The 13,814-nt window shown below is 35.8% G+C and overlaps 1 long non-coding RNA gene across 1 annotated transcript; it reads right to left on the minus strand.

Moving 5' to 3' along the window:
- Window positions 1-1,858: 1,858 nt before the first annotated feature.
- On the minus strand, window positions 1,859-4,140 carry LOC138987961 (uncharacterized). Its single transcript, XR_011464268.1, has 3 exons — window positions 3,930-4,140; window positions 2,601-2,718; window positions 1,859-2,102 (listed from the first exon to the last, which is right to left on the minus strand). It is a non-coding gene; the product is annotated as an uncharacterized lncRNA (long non-coding RNA).
- Between the last annotated feature and the right edge of the window lie 9,674 nt (window positions 4,141-13,814).

Here is a 13,814-nt window from a genome sequence, read left to right on the forward strand (position 1 = left end):
CAGAGGAGCCTGGTGGTCTACGGTCCATTGGATGGCAAAGGGTCCCACATGACTGATCGACTAGCACTTTCACTTTTCAGGGCAGCTGGGAGTTGAAAATTTCTAATCCATGGTCTGATGTGCAATTACATGGTTCTATTTTTTATCAATATGCAAAATTATGATATGTATACTTTCCTTCATATATGGTAAAATTAAATAGCACAGTTTATTTTAGAATTTAATAGCATTTATAGAGGCATGGTTTTCAAAAAAAGCAGAAACTGGAAATTATAAAGCATGCATTAATGAGAGAAAAATATAAATAAAATATCATTAAGTTGTATTCCATTGTTTAATGAAATAACAAGCCTTAAACATACTACAAATATGTACAAAAACACAAGTGAATTCTAACAAATATAATATTGACTGAATCAAGCCTTTAGCAAAGTGTTGGAAACATTTAATATCTTACCATTTCCTCTTCATTATCTATATAAAGCAGAATAGAGTTCCTAGAAGCACAGGCTATCAAACTCCTATTCCATGTTTTTTTTTTTTCCAAACGTAATATAATAGCAGTTGTTGGAATATATAACCAGTCTCTTGGACAATGACCAGAATGTCATTCTGAAGAAAGGTTATGAATTATTATCCAAAAAAATTAATCTTAAAGAAATTAAAATTCATTTACATATTTGCTAAGTATAAAATATATGTACATAACATAGTTATGCATTCTCACAGGCTGGTACATACTCATATACACACTCACAGAGAAAGGTCAACCTCTCATTCCCCAATGTCCCCATAGGAAGCAAACAGACAAAAAAAATATGTACTCTCTACATAATCTGATAATCAATGACACTCCTTTTGTAGAATGTAAAATTATTTAATTGTATTATCACAGGAAGAAGTTTAAGCCAATTGGCAGCAGTAGGTATGGTGATTGTAACTGAATATTTCTATGTATTGTTGTCTAAGAAGGAACACTCTTCTATGATCATTTATGAATGTTCATAATTTGATTTTATAATTTATGCTTTCATGTCAAAGACTATTATTATCTTTGTCTAATCTAAGACAGAGACAAAACTAAGTGTATTTAATATCAGAACTTTGAAAATTATTATGTAACTTTTCAGAGCTTTGTTATCATACAGGAATTGTTCTGCTCTGGTATTTTAGTACCTAGAAAACATTGAAATGATCTTTTAAAATATTAACACTGATCTAAATAAATCATAATAATTTGTTTCTTAGTTTAAATGTGGTGTTTTTTAGAATTAGAATTATCTGGAATAAAATTGTTTTTACCAAGAAAAATTAATAAAGTAATGAAAATTGGGAGGAGGGGGGAATATTAACAAAAGCCTAGAGAAATAGATTCTCCACCTCTTACAGTATTTGGTTTAACCAATCTTAAGAACTAATTTGTATTTCTCAATCAAGTCTTTCAGCTTCCTAAAGCCTGTGTTTGAGTTATGATATCAGAAAATACATGTATATATACATGCACACATATGTACAAATATATATATGCTGCTGCTGCTAAGTCGCTTCAGTCGTGTCCGACTCTGTGTGACCCCGTAGATGCCAGCCCACCAGGCTCCCCCATCTCTGGGATTCTCCAGGCAAGAACACTGGAGTGGGTTGCCATTTCCTTCTCCAATGCATGAAAGTGAAAAGTGAAAGTGAAGTCGCACAGTCGTGTCCGACTCTTCGCAACCCCATGGACTGCAGCCTACCAGGCTCCTCCATCCATGGGATTTTCCAGGCAAGAGTACTGGAGTGGGGTGCCATCGCCTTCTCCGACAAATATATATATATATATATATATATATATATATATATATATAAAATATTCCCTACAATCATTCTCTTATTTATACTTTGGATTCCACATTTAGGCTGAATGAACATATTAAAATAAAAGTTTTATTTCATCATATGATTTTTGAGAAGGCACTGATGATCATTAAAGTGAAAAGTTCAATCAATTTCAAAAATATACTTACGTGGAATAAAAGTTATCACTCTCACTAGAGTATACATCAAGACAAAACAGATGATTCCCAGCATCACGGCAACGAACTTCTCTCAAGATAATGGTAAATCTGCAGGGAGAGAAAAGGAAACACTGAGAAAGGAGCAATGGAGACAGTTGTTGTAGAAGAACAAAAGATCCCACATCTGTGAGAATTCATAGACATCAACTTGGACCCCAAATCCATATGAAACATTGTAATCCTCCTCTCAGAATATATACGTTTTCAGCAAATATAACACTTCACAAGTTGTATATCAAAGACTACAAATTACAACAGTGCTGGAATAGATAGGCTCCTCTGTCCATGGGATTTGCCAGGGATCCAACCTGCATTGGCAGGTGGATTCTTTATCACGAAGCCACCAGGAAGCTCATACTAGAGTACTGTATTTCAAAATCAAACTTTGATCTTCATAAATAAAAATATATGAGCTATTAAATGCTTCACACTTGCACTGGTAGCTCCTGTCATTCCATTGAGGATAGTGAGAAGCATTTTGAAATTTTAATTCCATGTAGGTTTTCTCCTGCTCAGTGACTAAAATGGAACTTTGTCTGCTCTTACCTCTCATTTGCTTGTTTCCTGGAGTCCTTAGCCAGATTTGGTTCTGGGTAGTTTTGCGTTTGATTGTTCATCTCTGCAGCTGTGTTATGTCAAGGATGGCGCTCTATGAAAACTGTACCTAGGTAGTTAATAAATGGTGTATAAAATCACAAGAAGCCTGGAGTAGGTGGTGTGTGAGATGAGTGACAGCACTCATTTTGCAGTTAAGCAAGGTGCATGTTTGGTTCTCATTTCCACAGGGTGTTAGTAAGTGTTTCAAGATAGACTAAGTTTTAACAATAATATTCTACGTTTGAAATAATGTTATTTATCATTGGAACAATGAAATTAATAAATTGGTGAAAAATAAAGTTCATAAAGAATAATATCCTTATCAATTTACCATCTATTTGCATAGAAACATTCAAAAGCTGTTACAGCAACTGTGTTGTAATTAAAGTGCCATACTGGAAAAAATAGATGCACCAATATAACAACTTTTATGATAATTTTAAAGCCCATTAATGGTTAAGGATTGAGCCTTCTAAAGAAGAGAGAATAATAGTATAGGCCAATGTAATATCTCCTGCACTAAACTTCTTTAATTAGTGATATCATTTATTAAAAGAAAATGAAGTGCTATCAAATACTTTTTTTATTTTATTATGACTGACTGCAAGTTCTTTGAAATCATTAGAAATTTAGACACATATTTTGCATGTTAAAAATGTTACATGAAACATATTAAACTATCCAAAACTTGACAAATAATAAAAGAAAACAATATTAAAAAGATTTTAAAATAAATACTTACTTTACAAAAGTAATTAGCAATTGATAATGGCTGAGATATGAAATCATAAAATGATAAATAAAAGTGTCAATCAATTATGGAGGAGCAATTCTTATACAAACTTCCAGAAAGATCCTATTGGTGTCAAATCAGTGAGGGTAGCTTTAGTTGTATCAACAATTAAATGTCAGATAATGCACATTAATAATTCTGTCACTGGAGCCTGTAGTTAGTGAGATCTAGAAATAATTCTGGCTTTGAAGTTTACAATTTGTGACTTTTAAAAATTATTGAGATTTCACTTAAAATTGCATTGATTTACAAGCTCATTTACAAATGTGTATATGAACTTGACTAATAGGCAAGAATTTGAATGTTTTAGAAATCCTCCATAATATTTCCTATTTTATTCTTATATAATTCTCAGAATTATTCAAATAAAGCTACCAATATATCCAATTTGGCTATATATCAATTGTCCATAAATTGAATCACATCTAGGCGTGTGTAATCTACCAAATGAGATGAGGAATTAGGATGGAGAGGGAGACACATACCTTCTGCAGGCCAGAATCCTGCCTCCTCTTGTGGGTGACCAAGTTACTACCCAAGTAGTAAACAGTATCTGTGGTCTTCACAGACTACCCTGTGAAGGCCCATGGTGAAGCAAGTGTAGAAAAGGTAGATTTCTCATCAACATGTCACAAAGTTTAAACAGGAAATTCTTACACTTGAGTATTTTGAAGACGGTTTATCTCATGACACACCTCCAGGATATAGGAGACTTTGGGTATGTAGTGTGTCATTTAGTTTGCCCTTTGGCAAATGCCTCTGAGAAGTTTTTTTTTTTTAATTTCTAAAAGATATTGGGGCAGAAAAGATGACAACAATACTGTTAACTTGTTTTTATCTCAATCACGCATACTACAACCTAAGGCCTTGTTAAGGGTAACTTCAATGTTTAAGTTTTACTTTTACATAAAATTGCTAAATTTTGACATTACATTTTTCATTTCCTTATACTCATGATTTCATTTCTGTTGTGGAAAAAAATCATAATTCTATTAGCAATATTTGTCACTAGGGCTTCCCAGGTGAAGCTAGTGGTAAAGAAACCTGCCAAGGCAGGAGACAAGAGATGCTGGTTTAGTCCCTGGGTCGAGAAGATCCCCTGGAGGAGAGCATGGCAATTCACTCCACTAGAATCCCTATGGAGAGAGGAACCCAGTGGGCTACAGTCCATAGTGTTGCAAAGAGTCAGACATGATTGAAGAGACATAGTACATACCAGTCACTAATTCGGAAGATTTACTACTTGGAATTACATATTTCTTTTCCTTGTATTATGTCTTTTATGCTATAATGAAAAAAAATCATAATCCATTAACAATAATTATTTAAGGATTGTAGTTTTTCAGTAGCCAAGTCATGTTCAATAATTCAACACTCTGTGAACTGTAGCATTCCATGCTTCACTGACCTTCACTATTAACCTTTGCTCACACTTATGCCCATTGAATCAGTGATGCCATCCAAGCATATTATGCTCTGTTTGTTTCCACAATTTGTCGTGATCCACACAGTAAAAGGCTTTGGAATAGTCAATAAAGCAGAAGTAGATGTTTTACGAAACTCTTTTGTTTTTTGATGATCCAGAGGATGTTGATCTTTGGTTTCTCTGTCTTTTCTAAATTCAGCTTGAACATCTGGAAGTTCACGGTTCATGTACTCTTGAAGCCCGGCGTGGAGAATTTTGAGCATTACTTTACTAGCATGTGAGATGAGTGCAATTGTGCAGTAGCTTGAAAACTCTTTGGCATGCCTTTATTTGAGATTGGAATGAAAACTGACATTTCTCAGTCCTATGGCCACTGCTGAGTTTTCCATTTTGCTGGCATATTGAGTGCTGCAATTTCACACCATCATCTTTTAGGATTTGCAATAGCTCAACTGGAATTCCATCACCTCCACTAGCTTTGTTCGTAATGATGCTTCCTAAGGCCCACTTGACTTCATACTCCAGGATGTCAGGATTTTGCTGAGTGACCATACCAGTTCAGTTCAGTTCAGTCCCTGGTCATGTCCACTCTTTGTGACCCCATGGACTGCAGCACACCAGGCTTCCCGGTCCATCATCAGCTTATGGAGCTTACTCAAACTCATGTCCATCCAACCATCTCATCCTCTGTCATCCCCTTCTCCTTCTGGCTTCAATCTTTCCCAGAATTAGGGTCTTTTCCAAAGAGTCAGTTCTCATCAGGTTGCAAAAGTATAGGCGTTTCAGGTTCAGCATCAGTCATTCTAATGAGTATTCAAGACTGATTTCCTTTAGGATTGACTGATCTGATCTCCTGGCAGCCAAAGGACTCTCAAGAGTCTTCTCCAACACCAGAGTTCCAATGCATCAATTCTTCGGCGCTCAGCTTTCCTTAAAGTCCAACTCTCATATCCATACATGACTACTGGAAAAACCATAGCTTTGACTAGATGGACCTTTGTTGGTAATGTCTCTGATTTTTAATATGCTGTCTAGGTTGGTCATAACTTTTCTTCCAAGGAGCAAGCATCTTTTAACTTCATGGCTGCAGTCACCATCTGCAGTGATTTTGGAGCCCCCAAAAGTAGAGTCTTTCACTGTTTTCATTGTTTCCTTATCTGTTTGCTATGAAGGGACTACCTGCCATGATCTTGGTTTTTTTTTTTTTTTTTTTCCCCTTCATTAGTTTTCTGAGTATAGAGTTTTAAGACAATGTTTTCACTCTCCTCTCTCACTTTCATTGAGAGGCTTTTTAGTTATTCTTTGCTTTCTGCCAAATGGTGTTCTCATCTGCATATCTGAGGTTATTGATACTTCTCCCAGCAATCTTGACTTCAGGTTGTGTTTCATCCAGCCCAGCATTTCATGTGATGTAATCTATACTCAAGTTAAATAAGCAGGATGACAATATACAGCCTTGACATACTCCATTCCTGATTTGAAAGCAGTCTCTTGTTCCATGTCTGGTTCTAACTGTTGCTTCTTGATCTGCATACAGCTTACTCAGGAGGTAGGTAAGGTGGTCTAGTATTCCAATAAGAATTTTCCACAGTTTGTTGTGATCCACACAGTCAAAGGCTTTGGCATAGTCAATGGAGCAGAAATAGATGTTTATCTAGAACACTTTTGCTTTTTCAATGATCCAGTGGACGTTGGCAATTTTACCTGATTCCTCTGCCTGTTCTAAATCTATCTTGAACATCTGGAAGTTCACAATTTATGTACTGTTGAAGCCTGGCTTGGAGAATTTTGAGCATTACTTTGCTAGCATGTGAGATGAGTGCAATTGTGCAGTAGTTTGAACATTCTTTGGCATTACCTCTCTTTGGGATTGGAATGAAAACTGACTTTTTCCAGTCCTGTGACTACTGCTGAGTTTCCAAATTTGCTGGCATTTTGAGTGCAGCACTTTCACAGCATCATCTTTTAGGATTTGAAAGAACTCAACTGGAATTCCATCACCTCCACTAGCTTTGTTTATAGTTATGATATCCATCCTGACTTCTCATTCCAGGAAAAGTGAGTGATCAACAACCATAATTATCTGGGGCATGAAGATCTTTTTTGTATAGTTCTTCTGTGTATTCTTGCCACCTTTTCTTAATATCTTCTGCTTCTGTTAGGTCCATACCATTACCATTTCTGTCCTTTATTGTGCCCATCTTTGCATGAAGTATTCCCTTAGTATCTCTAGTTCTCTTGAAGAGATCTCTAGTATTTCCCATTGCTTTCCTCTATTTCTTTTCATGGATCACTAAGGAAGGCTTTCTTATTTCTCCTTGATATTCTTTGGAACTCTGCTTTCAAGTGGGTATCTCTTTCTATTTCTCCTTTGCCTTTTCTTCTCTACTTTTTTAAGACCTCCTCAGAGAAACATTTTGCCTTTTTGTATTTCTTTTTCTTGGAGATGGTCATGATCACTGCCTCCTGTACAATGTCATGAACCCCCATCCATAGTACTTCAGGCAGTCAGTCTATCAGATTAATCCCTTGAATCTATTTGTCACTTCCACTGTATAACAGTAAGGGCTTTGATTTAGGTCTTACCAAAATGGTCTCGTGGTTTTCCCTATTTTCTTCAATTTAAGCCTGAATTTTGCAATAAGGGGTTCATGATCTGAGCCACATTCAGCTTTCTATCTTGTTTTGATGACTGTATAGAGCTTCTCCATCTTTGGCTACAAAGAATATAATCATTTTGATTTCAGTATTGACCATCTGATGATGTCCATGTTTAGATTCATCTCTTGTGTTGTTGGAAGAAAGTGCTTATTATGACCAATATGTTTTCTTGGCAAAACTGTTAGCTTTTGTCCTGCTTCATTTTGTGCTCTAATGTCAAATTCGCCTGTTACTCCAGGTATTTCTTGACTTCCTACTTTGGCATCCAGTCCCCTATGATGAAAAGGGCGTCGTTTTTGGGTGTTAGTTCTAGAAGGTCCTCATAGAACCGTTGAACTTCAGCTTCTTCAGCATCACTGGTTGGGATACAGACTTGGGTTACAGTGATATTCAATGGTTTGCCTTGGAAAGGAACAGAGATCATTCTGTCATTTTTGAGATTGCACCCTAGTACTCCATTTTGGACTCTTTTGTTCCCTATGAGGGCTACTCCATACCATTTGTCACTAATTCAGAAGACTTACTACCTTGTCTACATTAAAATAACTGTTAAAAAGAGATGAATGCCTAATCTTACTTTTCAATTTCACTCTAGTTCTTAAAAGAGCTACACCTAATTTTATTATTCTTAAATAAGTTATTCAGGTTTCCTCTGAAAAAATAAATGTCTTTGGGAAGGGTAAAACATCGAACAATATCAAGCTATATCACCATAGCAGAGATTGAAATACTGAATACTCGCTATATCATTCATTGATGATCTTTAAATCATAACTTGTTATTTGTATTTTTAACAGGAATATTTGTTGTAAATAACAAAAGCCCAAGTTTCTGTCAGGGGAATAATAAGCTTTTAAATTTTCACTTCTCAAGAAAATGGGGAATGCATAAGAAGTTGACCTTTTACCAAAACACGTATGAACATTCAAAAATGTAAAACATTAAATAAAAGATCAAATTTGCCTCAAATGCATTTTTTTCATCAATTATCACTGTATCAAGAAAAGGGTAAATGTTTATCTACCGTTCCTAAGGATATTCATTTTCAGCATAACTTCTAGACCACTGAATTCAAGCAAACACTATTTTTTAGCTTTCTAAAAGCTAGAAAAATCGAATGTAAACTCAGTTATTCCTTGTAATGAAGACTAATACTTGAGTCTTCTAAAACAATGACTAATAATGGCTACCTATATGGTTGCATCTATCAATCATATTTTATTTTCATAAACTAAATTGATAATTTTCTCTGTTACTCACATCCTAGAATTATAGCAGTTGAAGCATTCATTAGAGATCAATGTAAAATACACTAATGTTGGCTTTTACAATTTGAAGTACTTATGTCTACTGCTGTCATATACTTTGCTATTTTTAATTAAATAATGTTATACATGTCAGGTTCTTTTTTATATGTCAAAATATGGGTTTATTCTAAAGAATCTGCCTGAAATGCCAGAGACCCAGGTTTGATCCTTGGGTTAGGAAGATCCCCTAGAGAATGGAATGACTACCCACTCCAGTAATTTTGCCTGGAGAATTCCATGGACAGAGGAGCTTGGTAGGCTACAATTTATGGGGTTGCAAAGAGTCAGATACAACTGAGTGACTACACTTTCATTTTCGTTTTCTCTGGCCTTTAACTTTAATAAAATCTATTTTCAGACACATACAGCAAAGATAAAATTATTCAAAATACGATTAGTAGTTTTACTAATAGTAGTTTACTTTTTATGATATGTATATATCTATTTGTGACAATGTCTATTAATGGCCATAGCTAGTGAGATAGATAAATTGAAAGTCAATAAAAAGTGAAAAAGTCCTTTTAACATAATAACAAAATCAATTCATTTTCAAGGAGGTTTTTGAATGGAGGGAAATTACCAAATGACTCCAAAAAGGAAATATTTACATTCATCTAAAGAAGAAACTCTTAATCTAGGTAAAATTTTATAAGAAAAAATTTGAAAAAAAGAACTTGTGTGACTATATCCAAATCGATATTGAGAGGTAAAATATTAATGATAAAATTTCAAAATGTAAAAACATATTTGTATTACAATTCAAGGGAGTGAATACAGCATGAGCAGTAAATAAAAGTATACTTTAGAGAATAAATATGTCTTTTCATTGTTTGAGAATGAGTGAAAATACTAACTTGGACCCTATTGAGTAGAGAATACAAGCTGTAAAATGTAGGGCACTAATAAAACTAAGGCATATTAAATAAATAAGTTATTCTAGAAGAAAGTAAAAATATTTATTGTGAAAGATAAGAAAAAGATAATGTAGAATGCAAAGAAGCAATATATTATAATTAAAATTGATTAAATAGGATTACATACAAATAATACATATGAAGTTTACAATAATTTTATAATTAGGTTAAATATATATGGAATAGCTTGCCAGTTAAATTTTAAGAATGTTTTAATTTAAAATATTTTATTTAATGCAGCTATTATAGTGAAAGATAAGAAAAAGATAATGTAGAATGCAAAGAAACAATATACTATACTTAAAATTAATTATATATACTTACACACAAATATAAAGAGCAACATTGCATAGGAACCTGGAATGTTAGGTCCATGAATGAAGGCAAATTGGAAGTGGTCAAACAGGAGATGGCAAGAGTGAACATCGACATTTTAGGAATCAGCGAACTAAAATGGATTGGAATCGGTGAATTTAACTCAGATAACCATTATATCTACTACTGTGGCAAGAATCCTTTAGAAGAAATGGATTAGCCATCATAGTCAACAAAAGAGTCTGAAATGCAATACTTGGAATCAATCTCAAAAACGACAGAATGATCTCTGTTCGTTTCCAAGGCAAACCATTCAATATCATGGTAATCCAAGTCTATGCCCCAACCAGTAATGCTAAAGAAGCTGAACTTGAATGGTTCTGTGAAGACCTACAAGAACTTTTAGAACTACTACCCCAAAAAGATGTCCTTTTCATTATAGGGGACTGGAATGCAAAAGTAGGAAGTCAAGAAACACCTGCAGTAACACACAAATCTGGCCTTGGAGTACAGAATGAAACAGGGCAAAGGCTAATAGAGTTTCGACAAGAGAACACACTGGTCATAGCAAAAATCTCTTCCAACAACACAAGAGAAGACTCTACACATGGACAACACCAGATGGCCAACACTGAAATCAAATTGATTATATTCTTTGCAGCCAAAGATGGACAGGCTCTATACATTCAGCAAAAACAAGACCAGGAGCTAACTGTGGGTCAGATCATGAACTCCTTACTGCAAAATTCAGACTTAAATTGAAGAAAGCACAGAAAACCACTAGACCATTCAGGTATGACCTAAATCAAATCCTTTACAATTATACAGTGGGAGTGACAAATAAATTTAAGGGACTAGATCTGATAGACAGAGTGCCTGATTAAGTATGGATGGAAGTTTGTGACATTGTACAGAGGACAGGGATCAAGATCATTCCCAAGAGAAAGAAATGCAAAAGAGCAAAATGACTGTCTGAGGAGGCCTTATAAATAGCTGTGAAAAGAAAAGAAGTGAAAAGCAAAGGAGAAACGGAAAGATATACTCATTTGAATGCAGAGTTCCAAAGAATAGCAAGGAGAGATAAGAAAGCCTTCCTCAGTGATCAGTGCAAAGAAATAGAGGAAAACAATAGAATAGGAAGAAAATTAGAGATACCAAGGGAACATTTTATGCAAAGATGGGCTCAATAAAGGACAGAAATGGTAGGGACCTAACAGAATCAGAAGATATTAAGAAGAGGTGGCAAAAATACACAGAAGAAATGTACAAAAAAGATCTTTATGACCCAGATAATCACAATGGTGTGATCAATCACCTAGAGCCAGACATCTTGGAATGTGAAGTCAAATTATCCTTGGGAAGCATTATTACAAACAAAGCTAGTGGAGGTGAGCTCCAGTTGAGCTCTTTCAAATCCTAAAAAGATGGTGTGAAAGTACTGCACTCAATATGCCAGCAAATTTGGAAAACTCAGCAGTGGCCACAGGACTGGAAAAGGTCAGTTTTCATTCCAATCCCAAAGAAAGGGAATGCTAAGGAATGTTCAAATTACTGCACAGTTGCACTCATCTCACATGCTAGCAAAGTAATGCTCAAAATTCTCCAAGCCAGGCTTCAAAAATACGTGAACCGTCAACTTCCAGATGTTCAAGCTGGTTTTAGAAATGGCAGAGGAACCAGAGACAAATTACCAACATCCACTGGATCATCGAAAAAGCAAGAGAGTTCCAGAAAAACATCTATTTCTGCTTTATTGACTATGCCAAAGCCTTTGACTCTGTGGATCACAACAAAATGTGGAAAATTCTTAAAGAGATGGGAATACCAGACTACCTGACCTACCTTTTGAGAAATCTGTATGCAGGTCAGGAAACAACAGTTAGAACAGGACATGGAACAACAGATTGGTTCCAATTAGGAAAAGGAGTATGTCAAGGCTTTATATTGTCACCATGCTTATATAACTTATAAGCAGGGTAAATCATGAGAAACACTGGGCTGGATGAAGCACAAGCTGGAATCAAGATTGCTGGGCCAAATATCAGTAAGCTCGGATATGTAGATGACACCACCCTTATTGCAGAAAGTGAAGAAAAACTAAAGAGCCTCTTGACAAAAGTGAAAGAGGAGAGTGAGAAAGTTGGCTTAAAACTCAACAATCAGAAAACTAAGATCGTGGCATCCGGTCCCATCACTTCATGGCAAATAGATGGGGAAACAGCAACAAACTTCATTTTTGGGGCTCCAGAATCACTGCGGATGGTGACTGCAGCCATGAAATTAAAAGACGCTTACTCCTTGGGAGGAAAGTTATGACCAACCTAAACTTGTCAAGCTGGTTTTAGAAAAGGCAGAGTACATCATGAAAAATGCTGGGCTGGAAGAAGCACAGGCTGGAATCAAGATTGCCGGGAGAAATATCAATAATCTCAGATATGCAGATGACACCACCCTTGTGGCAGAAAGTGAAGAAGAACTAAAGATCCTCTTGCTGAAAGTGAAAGAGGAGTGTGAAAAAGTTGGCTTAAAGCTCAACATTCAGAAAACTAAGATCATGGCATCTGGTCCCATCACTTCATGGCAAACAGATGAAGAAATAGTGGAAACAGTGGCTGTCTTTATTTTTCTGGGCTCCAAAATCACTGCAGATGGTGACTGCAGCCATGAAATTAAAAGATGCTTACTCCTTGGAAGGAAAGTTATGACCAACCTAGACAGCATATTAAAAAGCAGACACATTACTTTGCCAACAAAGGTCTGTCTTGTCAAGGCTATGGTTTTTCCAGTGGTCATGTATGGATGTGAGAGTGGGATGGTGAAGAAAGCTGAGTGCTGAAGAATTGATGCTTTTGAACAACGGTGTTCGAGAAGACTCTTGAGAGTCCCTTGGACTGCAAGGAGATCCAACCAGTCAATCCATCCTAAAGTAGATCAGTCCTGAGTGTTCTTTGGAAGGACTGATGTTGAAGCTGAAACTCCAATACTTTGACCACCTAATACGAAAAGCTGACTCATTGGAAAAAACCGTGATGCTGGGAAAGATTGAGGGCAGGAGGAGAAGGGGACAAGAGAGGATGAGATGATTCGATGGCATCACCAACTCATGGACATGGGTTTGGGTGGTCTCCAGGAGTTGGTGATGGACAGAGAGGCTTGGCGTGCTGTGGTTCACGGGGTTGCAAAGAGTCGGACCCATTGAACAACTGAACTGAACTAAATTCTAAAAATGTTTATAATTTAAAGAAAGAAAGTGAAGTTGCTCATTCATGTCCGACTCTTTGCGACCCCATAGACTGTAGCCTACAGGCTTCTCCATCCGTGGATTTTCCAGGCAAGAGTACCGAAGTGGGTTGCCATTTCCTTCTCCAGGGGATCTTCCCAACCCAGGGACTGAACCCGGGTCTCCTGCATTGCAGACAGATGCTTTACCCTCTGAGCCACTAGGGAAGCCCCTTTATAATTTAAAACATTTTGTTTAATACAGCTATATATATAAAAGAGTTATTTTAATAACTGCTGTCTTAGTGAGACTTTTTTAGATGAAGAAATAAAGAGGAAATTTAAAAAGATGAAAAATGATATCATGCAACACAAGATGATAAAGCTGAGAAAGTTAACATACTGTCACAATACAAAGCAATAACTATGTTAGAAAAGATGAAGCATGTTTCATAACTATATACTGAGCATCCAAACCATTAGCAATTGCAAAAAAAAAAAAAATGCATGTACTTAATACTAAATGTT

The sequence above is a fragment of the Bos mutus genome, chromosome 5 (assembly GCF_027580195.1).
Source record: "Bos mutus isolate GX-2022 chromosome 5, NWIPB_WYAK_1.1, whole genome shotgun sequence".
Lineage (NCBI taxonomy): Eukaryota > Metazoa > Chordata > Mammalia > Artiodactyla > Bovidae > Bos > Bos mutus.